General features: G+C 33.5%; 1 protein-coding gene across 1 annotated transcript in view; it reads left to right on the top strand.

The window, feature by feature from the left end:
- Nucleotides 1–16,066: 16,066 nt before the first annotated feature.
- LOC135131916 (protein singed) overlaps nucleotides 16,067–27,267 on the top strand; it is a 57,723-nt gene continuing 46,522 nt past the window's right edge. Inside the window, exon 1 of the mRNA XM_064059782.1 lies at nucleotides 16,067–16,250. The gene's annotated coding sequence lies outside the window, so the exon portion shown is untranslated. The remainder of the gene's footprint in view (nucleotides 16,251–27,267) is intronic.

Raw genomic sequence — 27,267 nt, forward strand, 5'->3', positions numbered from 1 at the left:
TTTTTCTCAATTGGTCTTGTTGGCTGAGCAAGAGGCCCGCGCGCATACATGAATCGGCAATGGTTTAACCCAAAAAAAGCACACATGCAGAAATGGTCTAATAACGCTCTTATCTGACAGAGATTCTATTTGTAAATGGCAAAGCCATTTGGAACGATTCGTATCAGCACTGCATCTAATGGCGTAGTAGCTGCATTATCAGGCTCTGGGGTTGTGATTTTTGGAGATTTATCTTAATTGAGAGACCTATGTTTGTTTTGGTATTAACGCTTTTGTGTCGATTTTTATTTTGGGAAGAGATCAATGAGAAGTAACCTTGATTTTGCGATACGCGACAAAAATTCGTCTGCATGGGTTCATGGTTCGGATCAACGTGATTTTTAACAAGTGCAAATTATGTGAATACGAAGTGATGCATTCAGTCAAAAATAATTCCGGAACAATTCCGTTTAAATTGTTGATGGTTTATGCACAGGCTCGATTGCAATGTAGAGAATTTTTTTATTAAAAAATGGAGCTGCGTTGTATAGAGACCTTCGTTGCTCCATAACAAATCATTTTACGTTGAAAAAACGTTGTAATATTGTTCTGATAATCATATGTTAAAGGAAACTTTGAAAATAATTCATGTAAAAGATCTAAAAATTCCAAAATATTAAGCCAAACAAATCTGTTTTGTACAAAGTCCAATTTCAAATCTCTCAGTAAAATTTCAAACCAATATAGAATATATCACAAGGTTGAGTCGATAACGTTGAATTACAAAATTTCTAGAACTTTGAAAAACAATAACAAATACCGAGTGATTAATGATTGTGATTGTTTTTGTCGCGTTGGCAACACATTTAAAATTTTATGATGGTATACCTGATTGTCAAAAGACATTTAGGGCACCAAGTTATTTTCTCATCATGTTTGTAAGGCTCCTGTCAAAATTGACAACTGTGGACTGACATGTTAACGCTGCTACCAATAAATCAGAATTACTAACACAAAAATTTGCTTCCATCATTAATAGTCACCCGCTATTAAAGCAGCACTAAGTAACTGAACACTTTTTTGTCAGAAAACAAAAAAGTCCTTTTGTTTTGTTTTTCATGAATGTTTTCTTCGCTATTACGAAGTTAACTTGTTGTCCCACTTCTATTGAATATAAATCTTCCGTTTTCCCTGTTACCTAAATGAATTTTAATTAATTTAGTGCTTTGTTTTTTTTCTTAACCTTCTTCACCTTTTCAAACCAGTTGACAAAATAAGTGTGCAATCCGATAATAATTAATAAATCTGTCTTCTTCTTTTTGTAGGATTGAAAATACAATCTTGCTTTAGGTTTTTCTTCCCTTCGTTTTTCATCACATTTTTATTATTAATGATATGCCAAAAAATTATATATAAAAATTGTAAATAATTATATAAAACTCCTTCCCAAAAAACTTTTGTGAGAAGTTAAATGAAAAAAATATGTCGAAAGTTATTTCGACAGATCTTCATCGCCCCTGAAGTACAGTCCAACTTCCAACAAATACCGCTCTGATTTTACGATTTTTTGTGATAACCTCTATGAAGTTGAAAAAATATGAATGCAATAATAAACCACAAGAACTAACTTAAAATGTTTTGCACATTTAAAATGGGATATATCGGAGAAAATTTTGCGATAAAATGTTGTGGTCTTTTTCTTTCTCATCTGAAATTTATATCTTCGTCCTTGTCATTTATCGCTTCATTATCGCTTCGCATCGTATCGGTAGAAACAAAATCCCACCCCAGAAAACAGAAACAATTTCATAATTACGGGTATGGAAGTAGAGGAATTTTTGAAAAAAGAAATTGAGGTAGAAGTAAAAGTGTTGGAAACAATATGTTTTGCGCGAAATAAAAATCACCTTTTAGTTACACGGTTTATTTAATCGCACAAAATTATAAATTGCCGGTCTCTCGGGTCGGCACGTCTTTACCCTCTCGATACTTCTCGACGACTGCCCGAGAGCATGAAATAATAAAATTAGGTAAACTATCCTAAAACGGGTGGGAGTAGGGTGGACAAATTGGCTACGCCCAAACCCCTGTTAAGGTAAACTGAACATAGTCCCCCCGTTGAAGTACTAACTTCAAGGATGACCTACTTATTAAGATAAATAATACATAATAATAAAGGAACAAAAAATGCCTAATTAAATGAATACATGTCAACTAATATTATATGACAGGAATTAAATTTAAATTAACAAGAGTGCAATAATAAGATGAAATATATATACACATGTATAGCCCAATTGCGCATTAAATTGGTAACGGGCTTAATTTCCGCACTGATCTTTGCACTATCCCGTTTCTGGTTAGCACTGACACAGTCCTTATTTCACCATCGCGACCTGGATGTACGATTTCAACCCGACCGAGACACCAACACAACGGGGGCACGTTATCCTCGTGCACGATGACGATGTCGCCCACCTCAGGTTCGGCAAGTGACGTAAGTGCAGTACCGATCAAAAATGGCCAGGGGTGAGTACGGATAGATCGTCGGGATTTGAGGATAATGGGAGTTATAGGTCGAGAGTTAAGACACGGCTCGATCAATGTCAAATAGGTATACATTTCTTCACATGTGAACAATGACTGCCCTATAACTCGTTTTAGATGATATTTATTGGTCTTAATGCCTGCTTCCCAAATTCCACCAACGCGAAGTGAGCGAGGTGGGATAAAATGCATCAGATTTAATAACACCGAAATGTATGACTCGTAATTCGCAGTTGGCTCCCTTAGGCCAATATGTTTGTCTAATAACTGCTAAAGTCGCTTGCGGTCCAGCATGTAACTGACGCAAGTGTGTCTGTAGTACAATTAATTTTGTAATATGGTGTAATTTTGGAATAACCAAGGGAAATTTTTTATCAAACAAAATATTTGCATTGACGAGTCTACCACCCACTCGTATTAATAAATTATCGTCTAGAAAGGGATTTAATTTGATTAAAGGACTAGATTTTGGTAAGGCATTACCTTTTACGAGACACTTGAATTCCTCAGGAAATGATTCCTGTTGGACTATTTTAATAATAACGTTAAGACTGTTATCAATTTTCTTTACAGTTAGTACGCCATTTACACTTTGTCTATATCTGACTCTGTTGTAAAATCGTAAACAAAAGGCTACTACGTTAATTAATTTTGAAAATGAGGAGTACCTTAATAATAAATCTGATCGTGATTGACCTTTATTGTGTACTACTGCATTTGAATAGACGGCCTGACGTCGTTCTTCAATTTCGAAAATAATATTTTTTAGTACCTTAAGATCATTCGAATGTGTGACATTTTCACGTAATAAAATTGGATATAAATAAGAATGGATTTTTGAACCAACTAATAACTCGTCATTCAGGCTTTTCTGATTACATGATCTAAATGATGCATCAAACACAATACGTAATTGTGGCGTGGTACTTTCTTTAAGAACACCGTGGTGTGGTAAATAATAACTATGTGGATTATCAATTTCGTCTTCAGGAACTTGTTCCGCATGACCTGGTTGTAAATAGTTTGTAATTACTGCCGAAAAGGATAATTTAAAATTCTCGTCCTTTCGGAATTTGCATTCTAAAGATTTAAAACGTTTTATGGCACCATCCCTAGAAGTACCTAAGTTTGGGTTTTCCGCTTTGAACGGAAGTGGTACACTGAATACCTTCCCATTTCTAAGCGTTTATGATCCTTCATAAATTTCTTTTCGCATAGGATTTCGTCGGCCGATTGAGGTTTTGCGGAAGTTTTAAATTTATCTAATTGCCAAAACTTTCCAACCATCTGTTCTAGGACGGGTTGGACATAATAAGAAGAACCCTGTTTTACAACCCCCGGATTATCTCCATGAGCATTAACCACTACCCAACCGAATTTAGTTTCCTGAAGAATAAAATCCTTATTCAAACATCTCCGATTAGGCTGTAAAATTTCGAAGAAGGGTTGAGCACCTAACAATAAATCTATCGTCCCTTTGACATGAAATGCGGGATCTGGTGATTTGTTGTGGTGCGGAAATTCTAAATTAGCGATTGAAAATGACGTGGATGGTAAAAATTCCGAGATTTGTGGTAAAATAACACATGAAAGGTTTAATTCATAATGTCGGTAATTAGAATTAATTTTGATACTTGCTAATTGTGAGACACTAGTATTACAACGGTTGACACCAGCGATTGACAAAACGTTCGGTTGTGATTTAAGATTTAATAATTTTCGCTCTGAAATAAAATTTAATTCGGAGCCGCTCTCTAACAGTGGCCGCACTTGAGGTTTATTTCCAAATTTGCCATAAATTTGTACTTGGGCTGTTGGAAGTACTTTACTAAAATAAACTTGTTGAGAATTTGCCTTAAGAACAACGGATTGATCTAATTTGACTTGATTATTGTCACTACTAGTACTTGGTATTTCGTTCGGCTCGGGATTGTCTACATGCAACAACGTATTGTGATGTCCTTTACAAATTTTACAGACATACGATGATTTACATTCCGTAACTTTATGACTGTTCTGAAAACAATTAGAACATAGTTTTTTGGACCTCACGATCCTTAACCTATCTGTAACCATTAGGTTAATGAATTTTGCGCAACAAAATAAATTATGAGGATCGGAACAATATGGGCACGTTACCGATCTTTTTGAATTGGTATTTAAATTTGTTTTCTTGTTTTTATTTGTTGATTTTGCTGCTACTCTAAATGTTAATTCTGGCAGTTTTACATTAACAGCGCTATTTTGAACGATAGGAATATCATATTTTTTTGCAGATTTGGCTGAATATTTGGCTTCCAATGCCTCTAATTCGCACACAACGGTATAACATTCCTTGTCAAAAGTGATACACTGATCTGCCGTAGATGTTTGTTTTAAAATAATTTCCAGTTCCTCAATTTGACTTTGAATGTTGAAAAATTCGTCATACATTGACCTGGTTCTAGTCAAATATTCTTGTATTATTGACAAACAAGTTGTACTTTCTTTAGATGACTTTAAATCGTCTATGAAGTTTTGAGCCATGGTTAATTTGCGTTTTAGCGCTCCCCGCCTCATATTTAAACCAGAAAGTTGTTCAGTAGTCATTGTTCACTAATGATTCAACGATAATCTACTTGACACTGATACGAAATACAGGACTAATGAAAAAAGGAATGAACTGCACTTACTGGTTGTCGTCAGATGTCACGATGCTCAAGATTGCCTTGGACGTGAAGCTGCTGAAGAAGTCGTCTACGCTTTGTGGATGTCGTCGTTGGATGCCACGATGCTCAAGATTGCCTTGGACGTGAAGCTGTTGCAGAAGTTCTGGGGATGCTGTCGTCGTTGGATGCCACGATGCTCAAGATTGTCTTGGACGTGAAGCTTTTATCGACGATACAGGCGAGAACAGTACCACTAATTCCGCGAGAAATCCTGCTCGAAGGACCAAAATGTTTTGCGCGAAATAAAAATCACCTTTTACTCGTAGTTACACGGTTTATTTAATCGCACAAAAATTATAAAATGCCGGTCTCTCGGGTGGGCACGTCTTTACCCTCTCGATACTTCTCGACGACTCCCCGAGAGCATGAAATAATAAAATTAGGTAAACTATCCTAAAACGGGTGGGAGTAGGGTGGACAAATTGGCTACGCCCAAACCCCTGTTCAGGTAAACTGAACACAATAATTATAGGGAAAGAGGAAAGCAAAAAAAGACTGGTTAAGACGCTTTGGGAGGAAAAACAAGAGGTGATGAAGAATAAAGGAATTGGGGAAGTAGCTAAAGAGGAAAGAAAAAAAGGATACACAACAAGGGTGGGATATAGGAAGCTGTACAATATATAGTCGAGGAATGAGAAACACGAAACAAGAAATACAAGAAAAAATCGAAGAGTCCGAAGAAGAATCTCTACTGTTAGGAGGGGACTTTAATGCCAGAATAGAGGGAACAAAAGCAGGGAACACGACGGGGAAAACACACGAAAATCGAAAGATAAAGTAGAAAACAAAGACGGAAAATTGCTATGGGAATTAATTGAAGAAAGAGGTTGGGAAGTTTTGAAGGAAGGGGACGAGGAGGGGGAATTTACCTGGATAGGTAAAAGAGGGGAATCGGTAATAGACTACGTAATAGTAAACGGATTAGCAGAAGAAGATGTAGAAACATTCAAAATAGGAGAAAGAGTGGACTCCGATCACATACCACTAGAAGTAAAATTGAGGGGCATAAGTAGAAGGAGCGGATGCTTAAGTAATGAAGTAGGAAAAGGGAAGAAGATATGGGTATGGAATGAAAAAGGAATGGAGCATTATAAAAAGAATGTTGGAAGTGGAATTTAAAGAAAAAGGAACTGAAAAGAAAATGGAAAAATTGAAAAAGCAGCCATAAGAAAAGAAATTGTAACGAGAAATTTAGAAAAGAGAAACAGATGGTGGGATAGCAGATGCAGAGACTTAAAAACAGAAGCAAGGAAATGTTTACGAAGGTGGAAAAAGTGGAAAGGTATAAAAGAAGAGTACTGGCAAGCAAAAAATAATTATAGAAAACGATGCAAAGAAAAGAAAGAAGAGATACAGCAAGAAGAAGAAGAAAAAATTAAAGCCATAAGAACTGAGCAAGAGGAATGGCAGTATATAAATAAAGAATGGAAGAACAAAAGCACGATTAGTGAAGACATACCTATAAAACAGTGGAAGAAGCATTTTATGGAACTGTTGGATGGAAAGGAAGAGATAATGGTAGCGCAAGATAATAAAACCGGGAATGGTGGTAGAGAAAGGGCGGCTCAGATTCGAGTAGAGGAAGTAGGAAAACAAGTAGGAAGACAAGTTGGGACGGATGGGATGATTGAAAGATTGAGAGAGTTAATGAATGATGTGTGGACGCGTAAAGGTTTTCCCAGGGAATGGAGAGTAGAGAAAATATGCCCAATTCATAAAAGGGGTAATAAAGAAAAAGTAGAGAATTATCGGGGAATAACTCTCCTAAATACGGCATATAAACTGTACGCAGTGGTGTTAAATGAAAGGTTGGTGACAAAGATGAACGAAAAGAGTATATTACCAGAAAGTCAAGCGGGATTTAGAAGAGGTAGAGGGGCTATGGACAATGTATATATCCTGAATCATCTAACAGAAAAAGAGTTGATAAAGGAAGGAGGTCGGGTATATGCACTGTTTGTAGACCTAAGAGCCGCGTTTGATACGGTGGACAGAGAGTGTTTGTGGGAATGCATGGAGAGAAAAGGACTGAGTGAAAAGTTAATTGCAGCAGCAAGAGAGATCTATAGAGAGACAGTGACTAGTGTGAGAGTGGAATGTTTTGGACGACGAAAGGATTGAGACAGGAATGCTCATTAAGTCCCAGTCTGTTTGCTTGTTACATAAACGATATCGAGGAAATGTTTAGAGGAGTACAAGCGGGAGGAATTGTGGTGGGGAGAGAAAAGGTATGGTTTTTGGCATTTGCAGATGATTTGGTAATATTGGCGAAGGATGAATGTGGAATGAATGAGATGAAAAAAAAATCTGCAAAGATACTTTAAAAAAAAGAAACTGGAGGTAAATGTAGAAAAAACAAAAATGATGGTGTTTAGAAAAAAAGGAAGAAAAGGGGAGGAAAAAATGTGGCCTTGGGAAGATCGAATCATAGACACAGTAAAGAAGTTTAAATATTTAGGATTTATGTTTACAACAACTAACACGGTAAAAGCACACATATGAGAAAGAAGGGTCAAAGCAATGCAGATAATGGGAATGGTGTGGAGTATAGGTGAGAGAATATTTGGACATGGCGTAAGAAGAAGGATGAAAATGTTTGATAGTTTAGTTAGGAGTGTATTAATGTATGGAGTGGAGATATGGAGATGGAAGGAATATGCAGAGATTGAAGCAGTACAAGAAAAATATTTGAGGTGGATGTTAGGGCTACAGAAAGAGACGTCAGGCTATATAGTAAGAGAAGAATGTAAATGAGAGAAATTAAGAGTATACACTGGGAAAAGAGCTGTTAAGTATGGTGAAAGGTTGAAAGAAAGAGAGGAATGTAGGATATTGTATGAATGCTGGAAGGAAAAAAAAAGGAAGCAGGGAAAAAACATCACAAGGGTAGGCAAGGATATTATGAAAGACTGGGATACGCATGGATGGAAATAGAGAGAAAGAGAGAAATGGGGGTGAGTATGAGAGAAGGGTTATGTATGCGTGACAGAGACATAGATAAACAAGAGAGAAGAGCGAGTATAAGTAAATCTAGGTACAATGCAAACTATAGAAAGATAATAACAGGAACAGTACCAAAGTACCTAGACAGAGAAAGCGCGAAAAAAAAAAAATAATTGCGAGATTTAAGTGTGGAAATGAAGAAAGAAATAATAAGTTTTGGGTAAACGAATGTGAGAGAATGTATAGGATGTGTGGAGAAGGGCGAGAGACGATAGAGCACATGCTGCATGACTGTGAGGAGAGCAAAGAAAGAGAGGGGAGTGTGACAGAGATATTGAATGAAGACGGAAGAGGGGTGGAATGGATAAAAGAAGTGGAGAGGACAAGAGTAAGTCTGGGGCAAGGGGGGATGGGATAAAAGAAAAAAAAAGAGTTATTTGGTCTTTAAAATGTTTTATTTGGTTTTTGTTAATTAGGGAAAAAAAATTGTAGTGTTGTAAATCAAGAATCTTTTAAGCCCGTGGGGTAAAAAATAAACACTTACTACTAATAACCTTAAAACGTTTGCAAGGTTCAGAACATTCGGTCAGACAGTTTCAGAGTTAATTTTCAAAATGTTTTTTTTTTCACAAATCTAAATGCCTAGGATAAAAGCTCAACTTTGTTAAATAAACCACACAAAATTTAAATAACATTTGTTCGATCATGACATGGTTGTTTCTTGAAAAGAAAAATTTGTTTTATATCAGCCTGGTTGAAACCGCCCTTCATTCAAAGAACCTAAATCATTCATGGTAGTATAGTGAACCAAGACCTATAAGGTTATATGGCCATCATAAAAGTAGTTGACCGCAAATAAATACCCCCTTTGTGTAGTTCGCACTAAGCTTACCGGTTGGCAATAAATCACCTTCTAAACATTTCTTGCTCATATTTAACAGGGCCGGCTTTCAAAGCGAGTGGTTATTTCGGAACTCTCAGCGGCTGCAGGTAGTAAAGAAATAGTGGAGTGGTGGATTTTCATATTTAGTGAAAGCCGCCCCTGAACGAAACCACAAGAGCCGGTCGAGCTGCAGTGGACACGTTATTTACAACCCTAAAACCTTTTCTATTGTAAACAACTTAACTTCGACACAATGGGATGATTTTATGATGGCCATATAACCTTATAACTCTTGGTTCACTATATCTGAGATTATCTGTCTAATTGAAATCTAGACAGACGGCAGACAGATAGACGGAAACGGAAGACATATTGTTTCGTGCTCTAGCGGTCATAACACGTCCAGAATTCATGAAACTAGCATAGATTCTATTACAGTACTTCCTTAGCTTACACTCGGAAACGAAAAATCATTACACCATTATTTTCAAGATGGCAACCGAATGACAACACCCCAAGCAATTATCCAAAAGCCAGCTTTATTTTGCTTCTATAATATTTGCAAATAACGAAGCATATTTTTCTTATTTGTAATTAAAAATAATAATCTGAGTTATCAACAAAATCAGCAATTATTTTTAATGACGTATACCCTGTGATCGTTAATAAAACGTCAATTAATTTCCCGAACCATGCAGAGTGCATGATTGTGCGGTCTTATATCTTGAAAATTGATACAAACGCCACTGTTTTTAGCTTGAAGGAAAAGCATAATTTAGTGCACTGCAAATATGGCGTATACAATATGTCCCCGACTTGAGTTCACAAGAGAAAAATAACTTTATTTTCTATTTTACAAGAACAATGACAAAGAAATAATATTTTTTGTTTAATGCAAAATAAATAAATCTACAATTAAAATTTTAATATTATCAGGTTGTGACCTTAAAATCGAAAAAACCAAAAGTAACGAAGGATTTTTTTAACTTTTAATTTTACAAAAAAATATCAAATGAATAAAAATTGCTCCTTAATTCAAATAGAATTCTACCATTAGATTAACCCACATAGTTCAATTCTAACTCATAATTTTTTAATTCAATTCTTGCTTCTTTTGAACTCAATCCGGGGACATATTGTATATGACGTCGGCGTCGTGACGCAAACCTATAATATGTTTTTAAATTTCAATCTATTTTTTTCAACTGATTTTAATATAATACATTATTAAATTACGAATGTAATGGTCTGAAAGACATATCTGTTGTATTAATTTCAACTGTAAATATAAATTATCACAATGAAAAGATGCAGATGTGCAAACACAATTAACTCAAATGTCAAAGAAATCTTGAACTAATACAATATTTCTTTGTTGTCTGTCGTAAATGATTCAACTTCAATTTTTTCATATTCATAGTTCATAAATTTTATTTATGTTTCTAAATAAAAATATGTTTTCAAATTTCAAACATCACTAGTGCCAAATAAATTTAAGAGTTGAATTTTGACCTCAATGGAGTCTCAGCCTAGAAATTTCCCCGAAACCTAAAACAATATAATAAATATGTTTCACATGTCATTATACGATATCTTATACATTCACACGTAGTCGATGCTAATATAAATCACGCCGATAAATTTTAATACCCTGTGCTAGTGTTACGTCACGTCTACAGGAATGTTCAAACAACATTGTCAACTCTGGTAAAAATATAGATTCATTAAACCATAAATACAGGAGCACGTTATGCACGTAATTCAAATGAGACACTTTTTGACCAGTTTCCGGATGACGTCATCCAATTTCTGGGTGGGATAAACACACAAATTTTGGTTAGTTTTTTATGAACTACATGATAATCCTACATCTACATAATATACAAAAAAATAAAACAATTTTAAAAACTATAAAAATAGCGACAGTCAATTTGGGGTATGCGATAGAGTTGCGTCTTAAATTCTAGAAAATTTTTTAGCGCTAATTTTTCTTTCATTTATCTTTTTTTTACTGTGTGACTTTATTTCACAGCGCAAGCAACTTTATTCCACCCTCTGTTTTAATTTTGCATTACTCATTTTAACACAAATAATACACCAAGACATCACTTCTTCAAGTCAAAGAGATCTAGAGACTTTAAATATTTGTTCGTTAACTTATTACCACGTTAGAAATTTTATCACTCTTTTCAAATATGGAGTTTGAAACTGTAAACATTTGTGCATGTCGCATTCAGTTTACATTTGTAACTGGCCAAATTCGTCATTAGAGTGAATTATACAGCTACCTATGATGAATAAACATTAATAATAATCGCTCCGAGTAATAAACTGTTGATGACATGTTGTACCTACTTGATTGTACATTATGAGCCAACTTGGCAACAGTGCTTAGTGTGCTACGCCGGTGATATTTGACAGGACTATTGTCTAATTTGATGTTTTTTGGCATTTCATAGTTAGTAGAATATGAAAATGCAAATTGTTGTCTAGTATTGGAAAATTATATTATGGTTAATGTTACATTGTATAAATCAGCAACAATATATTTGTTACCAATAAGTTTGTACGTCGAGACGTCACGTCAGAAAATTATTAAAAATAGTTATGTTCCTAAATGAGATATTTTTATAACTATTTGTTCAAGCATGTTCCTTTTCAACGTGACTAGTGAATGTAAATCTTATAAGATGCTGAACGAAGATGTGAAAAGATAAGAATCAGTGGCATTTGAAAAATATTACAGATTCATTGAGCCAAAGAACTAGAATCATAATTAGCAGTAATAATAACTTATTAACTGTAATGTGTTTCTATGCAGTTCCGGCTAATAAATCCACTTGCGATTAATTGTTCACTTGCCACATGGTGACTGTAAGTTGGTATCCCGGGTATCCAGGTACATAAGCATTTATGTAGTGAAGTTTTTTCAGTCTTTGTTAGATTTCTTAACCGCAGGTTTATTTTTAAGTCTGGAAAGTCCGTAGAAAGATGTAGAACTATATGACGCACGTAGTAAGACATATATAACTTTATTATAAACAGAGATTGATTAAATAAAATTGTGACTGCCACCTTCGCCCACAAAATATGTAAATATCAAAAATTTTAGTGTTGCGTATGATATGTATATATAAACATGGATTGTTGTTTACACCTTGTTTACACAAAAGTTCCCTTGTCTTTGAAGCACAACGTATAAATAACACCCACAGCTCAGAGCAACTTTTTGTTGGGAATAAATATACTCGTATTAATTTTGAAATATATTGCGCCACTAATCATGACATAACTAGATTCCCATAATTTTGAGTATATTAGGTGAGCGTTTCTGAGATTATTGGTGAAATAAATGGGTTCATTTAATTCTTTTTACTTCCTGAAAGTAAGCTAAGGAAGTATCGTAATCTAGTCCATTGGACGACCGGCTACTTTTATGTTTTCTCGACGTTTCATGACCCCTAGAGTAAGAAAAAATAGATCTCCCGTTTCCGTCTGTCTGTCTGTCTGTGGGTCTGCTATTTGTCCGAATTTTTATTAGATATATACTCTCCGAAGCTACTGGACCGATTGTCATCATCAATCATACATCTTCAAATTTTACAGTGAGAAATATTATTTCAGTTCAGTTGCATTTGGATTATGGATCGTTGTTGAGTTTTTACCCAAAACGTAAAGATTTTTGAAAAAAAAATCAAAATTGTATAACAATATTTTGCAATTTAATTTTGAAATTGAAAACTGAATGCTCTAAAATCTTGCAAAAGTTTTAAAGTTATCGTAATTATGGTAAATCGTTCATTAAGTTTTATTCGTTTATCCCCTTCCAAAAAATTGATGACGTCATCTCAAAATTTTGCCGAATAAATCCTCTCTGAAATATGCAAAATATTATGACTATATAATTATGATTTACCAACGCACTCATACATTTTAGAATTACTTATACAGGGTGCCTAAAAAAAATAATAAATGTAAAATTGTATTGATTAAAATCAAAAATTTGGGAATTCAGTACTGTTATTATTAATATTACATTGTATCTATCCAAATTAGCATACGTGTCCTTACAATGTTAATGACGTCATCAAAAAAATGTTATGAAGAAACAACCCACTTGATTTCTCGATTTTCTAATTTTTGAATTTTTCAAATTTGCAGTTTTTGGATTTTACAGTATTTCGTTTTCGATTTTGCACTTTTCGATTTTTAAATTTTTCAACTTTTAATCTTTCGATTTTTCGATTTTTGATTTCCATTTTTTGTTTTCCAATTTTTTTATACTTATCGTTTTTACATTTTTGATTATTCAATTTTGCCATTTTGCAATTTTTCCATTTTTGGTTCGAAAAGTAGAAAAATGGAAACGTTAAAAATTGAAAAACTAAGAAACTAAAAAACTGATAAAACGGGAAACTGCAAAATCGAAAAAGTGTAAAATAGAAAAATTGCAAATTGAAGAAATGGACGAAAAATTGAAACGTTGAAGTACTAATAATCGAGAAACTTGTAAATCCAAAAATTGTAAAATCAAGAAATTATAGAATCGTCAGAATTGCAAGTCGAAAAGCTGCAAAATCGAATAATTGAAAAATTGAATAAATGAAATTCTTTTAAAATTTAATAATTGAAAAATGGAAAAATTTCAAAAAATACAATTTATTATTAGTACATTTTAAAATGAAAACTAGAAAAACTGCAAATCAAAAATTGAAAAAATGAAAAATTAAAATACACAAACTGAAAAATCTAAAAATGAAACACCAAAAAATTAAAAAATGTAAATGTTGAAAAACCGAAAAATTGCAAATCCAAAAATTGAAAATTTCACAGTGAAAGAAGAAAACATAATCAGAACTTGGAAAAAAACAAAAATTTAAATAATAAAAAATAAAAAATGGAAACGAAAAATTGCAAGTCAAAACATTGAAGAAATGAAAAATTGAAAAATCTAAAAGTTGAAAAATTAAATATCGAGAAATTGAAAAATTAAAAACTAAAAAATTGAAAAACCGAATAAATTAAAATTTTTAATATAATTATTATTACATATTTAAAATGAAAACTAGAAAAACTGCAATTCAAAAATTGAGGAAATGAAAAATTAAAATACGGAAACTGAAAAATCTAAAAATGAAAAACCAAAAAATTAAAAAATCTGAATATAGAAAAATCGAAAAATTTTCAACTGAAAAATTTCAAATCTAAAAATTGAAAATTTTCACACTGAAAAAAAGTCGAAAAGTTGTAAACATTGCAATACCTATTGAAAAATTGAAAAATTAGATATAGAGAAATTGAAAAAGTAAAAATAAAGAAATTCAAAAATTAAAAATAGAAAATTTAAAAATCGAGAAATAAAAAAGCGAAAAATTGAAAAACTGTTTTTTTAAATATTATAGTCATTATAATAACCAGCGATCAAATAAAAAACACCACTATCTACTTCTCGATACTCAAATGTTTTCTGAACGTATGGCGTAGCTAGTCGTAATAATAATTTGAGATTAGTTCGATAGATCGAATAGTGACAGATTAGAGCAATAATAGAAGTGACAGAATGAGTTTGACACTGACAGATGACAGATGTACATTGTACGATGTCAGCTACGCCATACGTTCAAAAAACATTTGCTCATCGAGTAGTAACTAGACGTGTTTAATTTTAAAAATGAAAACTAAAAAAATTGCAGATCAAAAAAAATCGAAGAAACGAAAATTTGAAAAATGGAGTAACTGAAAAATCTGAAGTTAAAAAAATGAAAAATTCAAAAATCTGAAGTTAAAAATTGAAAACCGAATAGTTGCAAATCGTAAAATTCAAAAGTCCAAAATTACAGAAACGAAAACCTGAAAAAATTAAAACTGAAAAAACAAAAATTATAAAATCGAAACATTGAAAAACTGACTAATTGCAAAAATAAAGAAAATAAAAAACACACGAAAAATTGAAAATCCAAAAACTGAAAAATTAAAAATTGAAAAAATGAGAAACTGAAAAATTTAAACTTAAAAACTCGAAAAATTGAAAATCGAAAACCAAAGAAACAAAAAAAATGAAAAATTGAACAATTCAAAATTTCAATCAAAAAAGCTCGGAGAGTGTTATTTACGCCCATGATTTTGACTTTATAGAGGTTCTCAGAAAACAAAAATCGCAAAACTTTTTATAACTTCTCAAAAAAGGATTTGTTGGGGTACACTTCAGGGGCGAGGGAAGTTTTATCTAATTAACCTTCGAACATTTTTTTTTCTTGAAGACGCATTTTTAAAGAGTTAAGAAGGGTTTGAGATTTATTTAAAAAAATTTTAAATCGTTAGGTTTCCCAAAAAGTCAAAAAATTAATTTTAGTTACGGTTTTGTTATCTTCGTTCCTATGTCAATGCCAAATTTCAAAAAAGTTTTACACTAACAAAATAAAAAAAATACGAAGTCGCGGACAAAACTTAGTAACAAATATACAAAGAGACATAATTTGCATAAACATTTTCGGGGATTTTTGTATAATACAATATTTTTGGCTGAGCTATAGCCTGGTGCTCCAGAAGTAAAAATATAAATAAATTAACAAACGAAAATTTCATTTGTACGGAAAGATCTTTTGAGCATCGTTGGAAAAAGAGAAAGAAATTTTACTCATTTTAATGACCCGTTCTCTAGGAAACAAATAAAAAAGACATGAATATTTAATGTGAAATGGCTACCAGTAATTACGTTACTAAATACAGTTTTTTCAATATTTATTGAATATTCCTCCAAACAAGCCGGTACCGGTTATAAATTACCCGCCTGTTGCACATGATAATGACCAATAACTAAAAATCATAAAAATCGGTGACGGTTGGCTGGAAGGTGTGGTCGAATTCGCGCGAACTGCCCCATTACCCATTGGGCGGATGCGGCTCTGTGCATTTCTTCATGAATCACATTTCTGCCCCCTGCTGCTACAGTACGGTTTATCTAGTGTGACACGGGCTTCTTCCCCCCCACCCCAATATAAAAGCTTGTATTCGCCGGCCCGTCGCAGTTCCATCGCGATTCTTTGTTGGTGTTGGTGAGGTGACAAGTGCACGCAGGACAAAAACTAAAACAACTCCACAATTTAGTCATTTTTTATTTGGGTGGTAGACTTGTAGTGCAAAGTGTTTGATTTTTTTGTGTCAGGTTCCCGTTGTCTAAAGGATTTAAGGTATGACAGGATCGTATTGACGCGCCCCAGACCCATTCACACCCCAACACTGTTTCGAGTTGCCATCTTCAGCGACATTTTTTTCATTGTTGTTTTGCGTAAAAACAAAGCGTTTTTTTTGCCGTTAGTTTATGTACCGTGATGAAAACGTGAAATCCAATTTAATCCGTCTAGACTAGTGAACAAAAAGAAACCAAAAAACAACTTATTACCATAAAGACAATAGTGCTATCGTTCTTGCTTCTTAAAGAACACGATCTCCGGGAGATAGTCGGAGGCACGTCCTGAATTTATAATGTGTATTAGACGTTGCATGAATTTTTAATAAAAAGGAAACGCCCCTTGACCGGAAACCAATCGGAAAGTACTCTTGTATAATCGGAAACAATGCTTCTTTGTACCGGCGAAAATCAAGTAGTCGTTGCTAAATGTGACGTCCGTTTTTAATCAGACTGTACAATAATAAGGAACGTCAAACAAAACATACTCGTTTTAAATTCGACACACATTCGATGGATGTGATTTTTTTGTTGGTATATTGTATGATTCATTTCAGTTAAATGTTGTTTTCACATGCATCGAGTATTGATTTTATTTTTTGATTCACTAGAGTTAGGTACAGCGGAGAGAAAACGAACGTAACAATGGTTCAAAGTGACCATTGTGCACTTGCTTGTGTTAACTGATAACGATTTTTCAGTTAATAGAATTAATCTAGAGGAAAATTTGTAAACTATTCAACGTCGTATTTGACCTCAACCAGCAACTCATTATTTTTTAATAAGATCCATTGTACAGTCACCAACAAGGCAGTTAATTGACAAATAAATCACTCATTCCTATTCCAATAAACGTCAAAATAACCTCTAAAATTTACGAATTTGTAAAATAATCTTCACCGAGTAGTTAATAGTAAATTTTTGAACTCGTACAACATTCACCACTAAGTAGCTTAGGTAACGCCATTTTCATCCTTTCTTTCCATAAATGTCAAAAGTAAACTACCACTTTACGAAAACTCATTAAATTTAACCGTGTCGGACTTAAAACATCAAATTACCTTTCGCCATTTCAGTTACATCTTCCTTACAGTTAATGTCAAACCAATGGCATTTGGCATCTGTGGGAACAATTGTGGCATTTGCTTCATTTGTATTCAATAGGTTTCAGATGTGGTGAACCCGGCGCAAAGTTCTGCTTTTACATGTTTCACCGCTTGAATGAACCTCAGACATAGCAGGCCATTTTTAACTTTTTGCGTATACTTTTTAAATAAACGAACAGAAAATGCAAATATCACAGCTATAAAAAACGACACAAACAGCGGCTTTACGCTTTAATTCTGTCAACGATGATGAACGCGTTTTAAAAAATTCAAATGTTTGAATTTTTTCGTCGGAATGCCGTCGCCGATAGAGTTGATTAGCTTGAGAAACGACAATACTGTAATAGCGCGTCCGTCGTCAAACCATCGATGTATATATGTAATTTATGCGACAATAAAGCGTCCAGACAAATAAACTTGACCTTTTAATCGCCGTCACCATCTGCGGAATAAACTCGTTGCATTCGATGACCTTTGACAGTTTCCAGAAGCAAGAATAGACCAACTCCTACTTCTTTGTTGATTGATCAGAGATAGTGACCTTGAAGCGCGATGTCGTTCACCCAAGCACACTGCCAAGCCTGCTATTTTTTCTGCAATAACGCACCGATGCACCATTCGTGACGTCACTGAATTGTTCTTCCGTCAGTTTTAACATTGAGCATCGATCTCCATATTATGCACATAAACGGGTTCATTACCCAGTAACTGATTATCATTTAGCATTTTTAAGCCAGTTCACCTGAACTAATTGGCGGCCATTTTTTTTGCAAATTGTATCACGTGATCGGGGATTTCGGGATATTGCATTACGTGGTCGTAGTTTGATCCTGGATATCCGTCGGCGGCCTAGTTGTTATCTTTTTATTACGGTGCTGCAAACCGGTGTGCTAAAAAAAGCCGGCGTTAGCGGATAACCTCAAAACGGAAGAAAAGAAATGGTTGGTAACGCTCCTTCTTGTATCAATTATTCATGTAGGATTCCAGTGCGCAGCTTAAAAACACGAATCGATGCACGGAATGGTCGTAAAGCGGAGAAACACGAAATATGATGTACGGTAACCCTTGGCGGAAAGGGCGACTAAATTTAGGAGCCGGAAAATAAATAATCGAAGACTTCTAAGATTGATTCTGGCGGCTCGTAATGATTACAAAGCGTTCCGGAAATTCCCATGGGGATAAGTTTCGAGGTCAGACCAGATTACAATTTTGTCTTTGTGGATCCTGTGTGTCGCAGGAAATCTCAAATTTTCTGAAAATAAGCACGAGATTATTTCCTACTTTGGAGTAATTATACAGTAATTAATTGACTTGACCGTTAGTAGTGAACTTAAACTGCCTAGTAGATCGAGAACATCGAAGAAAAACAGACAATATAATTAATATCGTTTTCTTTTTAATTCTCAGAAAATCTTCACGTCTGAACTCTTGTCCATGGTGCTTAAAACCTCCTACAATCGTGAATTAATTTTTATTTTAAGCTTTAGTTTTAAAGTACGAAGACTCAACAAGAAAAAGTATTTTTATTTCACAACGAAAATAGCCATAGGCGTACTCAAACTGCCTATCCGCGTTACTCCTCATCCATATTCAGTCCTTGTTGCGAAGAAATAATCCCTGCGTTGTTTATGGCACGTCTGCAGCATAGCAAATACCGCATTTTTGGCGTGTTCAATCGATTATATTATTGAAAGGTTCCTACTACCGATATTTTTGCAAGTAGTGTAGATGGCCTGTGATTTTTTAAAACAAAATTTAAACTAAATATCAAGCGTGTTTTGCGTATTTCTTCACCGATTTCGTGATTTGGGGGTTTATAAGCGATTTAGATAGGCAAATCAGAACAGTAATCGTCAACGTGAACTCTCGGCCTTGATGTGCGCAGCCCCAGGTCAGCACTTTTTGGATTCCTTCACGGTGTCCGAGTCCTGCTAATAATTAGTTAAAAACTGAAATAAGATAGCCAGGTTTTCCTACTGTTGTTGTAATTCCAACTACTATATAGACTTCGCTTTTGGTGATATAATCAATTGTATTGAAATTTTGAAAAGAAAAATCTCGTGTTCAAAAAATAAAATTTTGACGCTATAATGTTACAGATTTTCTTGAAAAAAATACAAACGTACACTTGGCATTCTATTTAGAAGAACTCAAAATAGAATCTAAAACAAAACATTATTTCTATTTGCTGTAATAAATTTCTAAAGGGGGAGGAATATAAATCACTGCATAAAAGCATAATATTTTTATTTAAAAGCGGCATTAAAATCGTACTTTATTATCTGTTCGAGTCATAAAACCACGTTATATTGTTCAACTTTGACTCTGATTTGTGTTATTCAACCTATGAAGAATGTGCAACTCGTTATTGAAGGTGCCATGTGACAACTGTGAAGCCCGTTGTGGCAAAAATTATCGCCAATTTGCCACAAAAAATTTTTATTCTCGATCACTAATTGCCAATATTTTTAAACCATTGAAGTATTATATGTGAAGTATTTCTCGTGCTTCATGACCGCCAAAGTACGAAAAAATAGCTGTTTAATCATACCCACCAACAATGTGTTAGCGTCACTTCAAAATTTGGAAAAAAATCACAATAATTGTATAACAACAATTTATAATACAGTTAACTTTGAAATTGCAAAATCGAATGTTCTGAAATCTTGTAAGCGTTTTAAGATGATCGTAAGCATGGCTAATCGTTAATCAAAATGTATCCGTTTAAAAAAATTAATGACGTCATCTCAAAATTTTGCGGGATAAATCCTAACTAAAATATGCAAAAACTTATGACAATTTTTTTCATCCAATTAAAAATTAGACTCAGTTAAGAAAGAATTGTTCGAAAATAAATGTAACTTATTTTATCCATGATGATGATGATGATGATGAAATAACACGCCAACGACAATGAAATTCTCGTGGTTAGATATAATGGTAAAAAGCAAACTCTAACTGACTCTTAAAATGCATTACACGCTTCATTTTGCGCTAATTGGAATGTTTACCTCCCGTTGAATCTACAATGTTTTATGTGGTTAAACAAAGATGCGAAACAATAAATTCTCCAGCTTGCTGATTTGAATGAGACTAGTTTTCACCGATTATTATAAAAAATTTATGACCAATCAGTCTTACAACGAGCCGAAACCAATCGATTTATGTGTCGATTAAAAAATTAATTCTGAAAATTCGTGAGATGACGTCATCTACATATTGGTGGGGATAAGTATTATCATTTAGATTGTGTAAGCTAACACTAAACATAAAGTTAATAAATTTAGATAAAGTGTTATCGAGACAGTCAGTGATGGATCCATTCTTCATATTTGATGGCATTCTGTGTACATGGTAAAAAAAATAATATTTTGCAGTCACTAAGTTAATGTTGACTTTCTCATTTTATCTTTAATATAATTTTAAGGTCAGTTTAAAGTTTCAAGGGAAATCGGTTTTCAGCTGACAGAAAACCTACGGCTCCCCCCACTACCAGCCATTAAATGTCAAAAGAACATTGTTTCTTTCTGTGTTTCTGACAAATAATTAGATCAGCCACAGATACGTCCTATTTTCTAGACTGTGTACATGATGTTTAAGCAAATAATTAAGTTGAATTTGTTAAGTTTGTCGATTATTATGGATTATCTAATTTTTGTGTCATGATTTAGTATTACACTGTGCTTATCACTATTAAAAAAATTGGTCCTACGTTATTGAGACATAACTTCTGAAAAATGTTCTGATCAACATTTCAGCAAGGGCACGAATGTCAGTTCCGACACGTACAGCGTAATACTAAGAAAAATCAATCTAAACTCAAAAACCTATATCAAATAAGTACAATATCAATTAAAGTGTTATAAAAAATCACCGATTGAGTCCATAAATTTAAAAATGTAGAACTAGTTGTTAGAAAACACAACTAATCCTTGCCTTCTCATAATATGTAATTTCATAAATATGTTTAGCCTTTATTTTCCGGTGTTAAACACATTAAATACACGGGATGAACTGTATCACTGATTAGCTAAAATAACTTAATTAATCATTGTATAAATAAATCTATATGGAATGGTCGGATATAGGTAAAAGGAATGATTATCTTGCAATTAACCACAGGAATGTTTATTGTGATTATATTAGGATGTAGCAAATTAAGCTCGAACGAGTGAAGCGTGACCTCCTGGTGGTCATAAAAAGTTCTTGGAAAATTTACCTGATGAAGAGCGCAGATACACCGACCATATGTCGTTGATTAGCACATTTAATAGCTTTATTTAATCAAAACACAATGCCTTCGGTAACTTTCTACTCACAATTGTACCGTTTCGTTCGAAAAAAAATCATCCAATTTGTGCTGTGGGCGTGAGCTCCAACATGCCTACTCAGCCACAGTTCTATTTTTAAAGCCGTGTAGTAACCTTGAACTTGCCCTAAAAGGGACCATTCATTCATGTAATGGACCGTTGATTTGCATTAACAACTCAAATGGACCGCCTCTGGGTAAAGATGGGCTGTATCGCGTGGGAATTGGGCGGACGGCCGAAAAAAAATCGCAGCGACAGATATTCGTGTGACCATAACAATTTGTATTTCTGTGTTCTTGGCTTGGTTATGGTCCGATGCACGCGACTTCCTGTTAGCATCTTGATAATTAATTTCATTTATGGATTAGAGATGAGCCCGTGCCGGCTTTTTCCTAAATTGATCGCATGGTAACAGTCTAACAGTATTGAGTTAGAACCAGTTCCACGCGGGCCAAACTGGGGAACTTCACTAATTAGGGTTTATTTACTGTTGTTATTAAAAAATAAATAAATTAGGTGAGATTTTTGTTTGAAGTTGGTACTCGTGTGAAATTTCAAATCGCAACGTGGTCGTTAACCCTGCCAACTAGAGGTATTTAGAGAATCTCGGATCATCTCACAAAGAAAATAAGCTGTTCGGGGCTTCTCGAGTATGACATGGTTTTCAGTGACAAAGAAAGTGAAACTGGCGATTAAAAAGTGAACATTGGAACCGTTAGGCTTTCTGAATTTTTTTTTGTTATTTTGGGAACGTGATTGTCGGTGACAGAGTACTTATTTCGTTGTTGGTGGATATAATTATACATATAAGATTAAGTATTTAAAGTACTGTCAATACGTAAATAAACGTCGTCTCCTTACACAGTAAAATTGTAGAATGATTACTAATATCTTAATCTTTAATCAAAACTGGAAATGTAAAGTACGTTTTTGATTGATTGATATAAATAGATTCGGTTTATCAAATTTATTTGCCAAAAACGTAATTTTCTAAATGATTTTATGTGTTTTATATTATTAGATAATATAAATTTGGAAACGATAAAGCAATGTCGACGATACCAAATGTCAAAATCATCATGTAATGACGTTCTAACTAAGAATCGTTTTCAACTTTTGCGATGATGGTTAGTGTTGAATTGTACATATCACAATTAATATTTCTTTTCTCCAAAAAAATTGAAAACCTCATTCCAGAAAATTGTTAATGAAAGCTGTATTGAAAAAATTTTAATGTTTTAATGAGGTTATTAATTCAAAGTTGTTGTCAAATCTTTCAGTAGAAATATTTTGTGCATTACTATTATTATGCAAAAGTTATACATTGAGTTAATTATGTCAATTTATAGTGTACGTGATCGGGCATCTATTCCAGTTGGGTCTGTTTAACCGCTCAATAATTTCATTGTTTTTTAGATTTTTATGTCTACATATTTATACACAATATCGTAACAAATTAAAAATAAAAATCCTTTTAACACCTTTCAAGAGCAACGGACATTTTGTGCCACATCAAGGTCGAATCTAATTATTGGTTTAACCGTGTTTGTTAACTTTAAAAATTTTATTTTGTGTGTGAAAGAGTGTTTGACAGAACAAAGAAGTAACTAAACTTATGGGAGTACTCGATGAACAGAGAAGCCAGTGCAGATGCAAGTTGTATAAACCTGTCCGTACGCTAGGTTCCTTACGCCAAGAATGCTTTGTCTAATATTAAACTTTATTTGTGGCTTCTTGTAATGTTGTGCACTTTAAGAAATTTAAAATTGCCTGTCTAATAGCATCATTTGTTACAGCTTGTGTACTAATGTAATTAAATTTTGAATTTTTATTCGCAAATGGCGCGTGATTCCAGTGGCGCCTTGTCAGGGCAGACAAAAGAGGCACAAAATTCATTATTTTTCATAGCTGTATACTTAAATTGCGTTCTAATGTTCAAAACAATATCAGAATAGTCATTCATGTAAGGAGAAACGTAAAACAGGTCCAAAATGAGATTCTTGTCAAATACGTTTAAAAAAACATTAATCTAGATGTAATTTTGAGTAATAAAATAAAACTTTTGTAAATATAGCACTTGCAAATATTTATCTTAAATGTACCCAGGCAGCAATAAAACGTGATCGATGCAGTCATGGATTTTTTTATTTGTCTCTGATCGTTGCATTTTCAGTTCAGATGTTCAAATTGACAGTAACAAGACGAAAATTCTATTAAAGATAAATTGTCAAAAATTCATGGCTCTTTTTGATCGTGTTTTTTATTGTTTTCTCGGTATAATATTATAATATGACAAGTATAATATACCGGCTGTCCCAAAAAAATAATAAGAAACTTTTTTATGTTGTACATTACTATAAACACGTAATTTTATAAAAGTAAAATTGGCAACACTGCACGCAACTAATGCGTGAATATCTCCGACTTACTTTCTGATTTCTTAGTAACGATGGTGTATGAAATCCACCTTTTATTTTTTTTAGGACAATAACCGTAAAAACCAGTAGTCATTAATCGTTGGGCATTAATATTAATAAAACAAGCTGTTATTTCTCATTAATAAGTAAACCAAAAAAAATCATGTAATAAGACATTTATAAACTATAAACAAAAACAAAACCAATAAAAGAAAAATCTACTAATTTATTAAAGCATAACAAACACTAGAGAAGATGTTCAAAATTCCTGCCTTGTGATCATTTTGCTAAGTTTAGCTTTTTTCTAGTTTTATGAGCAAAAAGTAGCCCCGCTCACCCACCCCTTCATCATTCCAGTGACTACTTTTAATATTGTTCAGTTTTATTTTCCAAAATACCAGCCCCACCCACCTGACCTCTATTTTCTTAGAAGGTATATCATTTGCCACAATCTTAGCGAATACTAGCGCCACCCACCCACCCTTTCTGTCATTTACCAAAATCAGTCTTAGGTTAACAGGTACTAGCCCCACCCCTCACCCTCTATTTTTTTAGAGGGTATGTAATTTGCCACAATCAGTCTTATCTTAGCAAGTACCAGCTAAGATAAAACTGATTTTAGCAAATGACACACCCTCTAAAAAAGAGAAGGTGGGTGGGCGGGGCTAGTACCTGTAAGATAAGACTGATTTTGACCTTCTAAGAAAGAAGAGGGCGGGTGGGTGGGGTTAGTACCTGCTAAGATAATACTGATTTTGGCAAATGAGATATGACTTAAATGACATATCCTAAGAAATTTAATTAAATATTATAAGAAAAGACACTAGACGCTCCAAAGCAGTTTCAAATTTTTTCCAAACAGAAATACCTAGAACCTCAAGAATGTTTTAAATTAAAAAAAAGCGGGGTCTCAAAATTGACTCAAAAACAAGTCAGCTCAGAATTTTCCGAAAATAGAACACCAAAGTCCCCCAAAATTCTTTTAAACAATTTACAAAAAAAATCTGCATGGGGTCCCAGAATAATACACCCGGTATAACATATAACAACATAATAATTAAAAAAATTGGTCCAAGTTTATTTAGACAGAACTTCCTTTACCCTTGAAGCTATACCGTTCATCCACATTTTTGAAAATTTATAAAATTTTATTTCACGAATTTTATTTTTTTATGATAACCCCTATAAGTTAAAATAAAAATACGTGTGTAGCGAAATAAACATTTTTCGTTTCAAAATTTTGTGAGGACGTCATCAACATTCTAGAAAACACACGTATATTAGTTTGAATAGGTGGAATGTGATACTAACAACAGTACTAGGTTTTCTGGAATATCGGGTGAGCCATATTTATTAATTTTTTTGAGTCATTCTCTGTAAGTAATTATAAATAAGGTTATTGTCACTTATAGCAACCCTGCACATTGAAATATCAAAGAAAACAGCGGATTTTTAACGACTCCTCTCCTAGCGAGGACTCGATTTTGCATTGATATAAATGCATTATTCTCGGAAACCATCAACTCAGAACAGGAGACGGTCGACAGTCACAATTTACGATCGTTTCTGTTTGTTTGATAAGTTGACTAATTTTTTTAATGCAAAATGATGTAGAAAAATTAGTGCACCTCCAACAAATGCAGCTTCTTCGAAAAATTATGAAACTATTTATAATATAAAGTACTCACAGTGGAAGGAAAAAAATTGGATTCATTGGAGATCAAACTCCGGATTCTTCAGACGCAAAGCGAACGCGCTTGCCACTGAGTCATGCTTGTACGCTTGTAAGTATATAAAGACCAACTTTACTACGATAAGTAATAAAAAATAAAATTATAGATTATAAACAAAATCAAGGCAAACTCATAAACCACTAATACAGGAAATATCTATGGCATGTATTAATCAAAATTTTGAGATCACGTTATTATCAAATTGTTGGTTGTGATTATTACATAAATTTTGGTTAGCGTTATACCATGTACATTATATTCCTAACATGCATCTACAATTTTACAACAATGGGTCTGGTAGTTTCGGAGATTATCTAACTAATAAAAATCGTCACAGACGCAACACGGAAGTCACGAATCGTCGAGAAAACATAATTTAATGAATTGTTTATTTTCCTTATATGGATGATTAAGTATTTATATTTAAAAATTTATGACAAGAATTTATTTCTGGATAATATGCAACTATAACTAACTATACGACGTGAATGTACGGCTCAACTTAACTTTTACTCATTAATCGATTTGAATGAACTTGACTTCTTTCTGGAGAATTCGCGATCGCCGCTTCTTTATTCGAACGCCGCCGCCACCGATAATGAGTCACCAATTATCACGGCAATGTACTAGAAAACCCATAGACCTCGTACCGGGGTGAACCATGGGTTTACTTCGTAACAATACCTTTTTACCCACGATATTGTTCAAATTATTGGTTTTTACTTTCCGATCGGAAGCTAGGGAGATATTATAACAGGATCCATTTGACGAATGGTTAATTTCTTGTTTTTTCGCGTTTCATGCTCCTAGGATATTAAAAATAGGTCTTCTTTTTCTGTCTGTTGTCTGTCGCTTCTTAGCGATTGTGTAATTGTTAGATAAATCGAAATTGTACGACAAAATTTTGCAATTTATTTTAAAAACTACTACATTAATTGCCCTGAAGTGTAGTACATGCATTGAGGTTATGTGAGCTTGATGGATCGCTAACCAAAATTTGTGTACTATCCCCAACAAAACTACGATGACCTCAAAATTTTGCCAAGTAAACCCTATTTAAAATTATTTTAATATACAGGTAGGCGTTATCATAAAACAACTTTAGATCAATGTTAGTTTGAAAACAATGTGCTCAAAATCACTTCCGAAATCAGTGCCATATTTACAATATGCGCAAAGTGTTAAATAAATCTCAGCATGACTGCAAAATTACAGAGTTTGAGATGTCGCTGTCAAATTACAGGTCACAGATTTTATATAAATTTACAAGACATTTTTACGAGCATTTTTCGAATATTAGTGATTTTGGAATGGTTATGAAAAGTTCAGAGTATCAGTTTTTTAACATCAAGAACGTAGTGCATAATTTAAATCTTAATTTAGTCAAAAATCGGGGACCAAATTCGTAAGGTCTGAACCTTGATTGCCAACAAAGCGGTAACGACAAATGTA

This window comes from Zophobas morio, unplaced genomic scaffold, assembly GCF_036711695.1.
Source record: "Zophobas morio isolate AGI-343-1 ecotype UQ-CSIRO unplaced genomic scaffold, CSIRO_AGI_Zmor_V1 ptg000021l, whole genome shotgun sequence".
Classification (NCBI taxonomy): Eukaryota; Metazoa; Arthropoda; class Insecta; order Coleoptera; family Tenebrionidae; genus Zophobas; species Zophobas morio.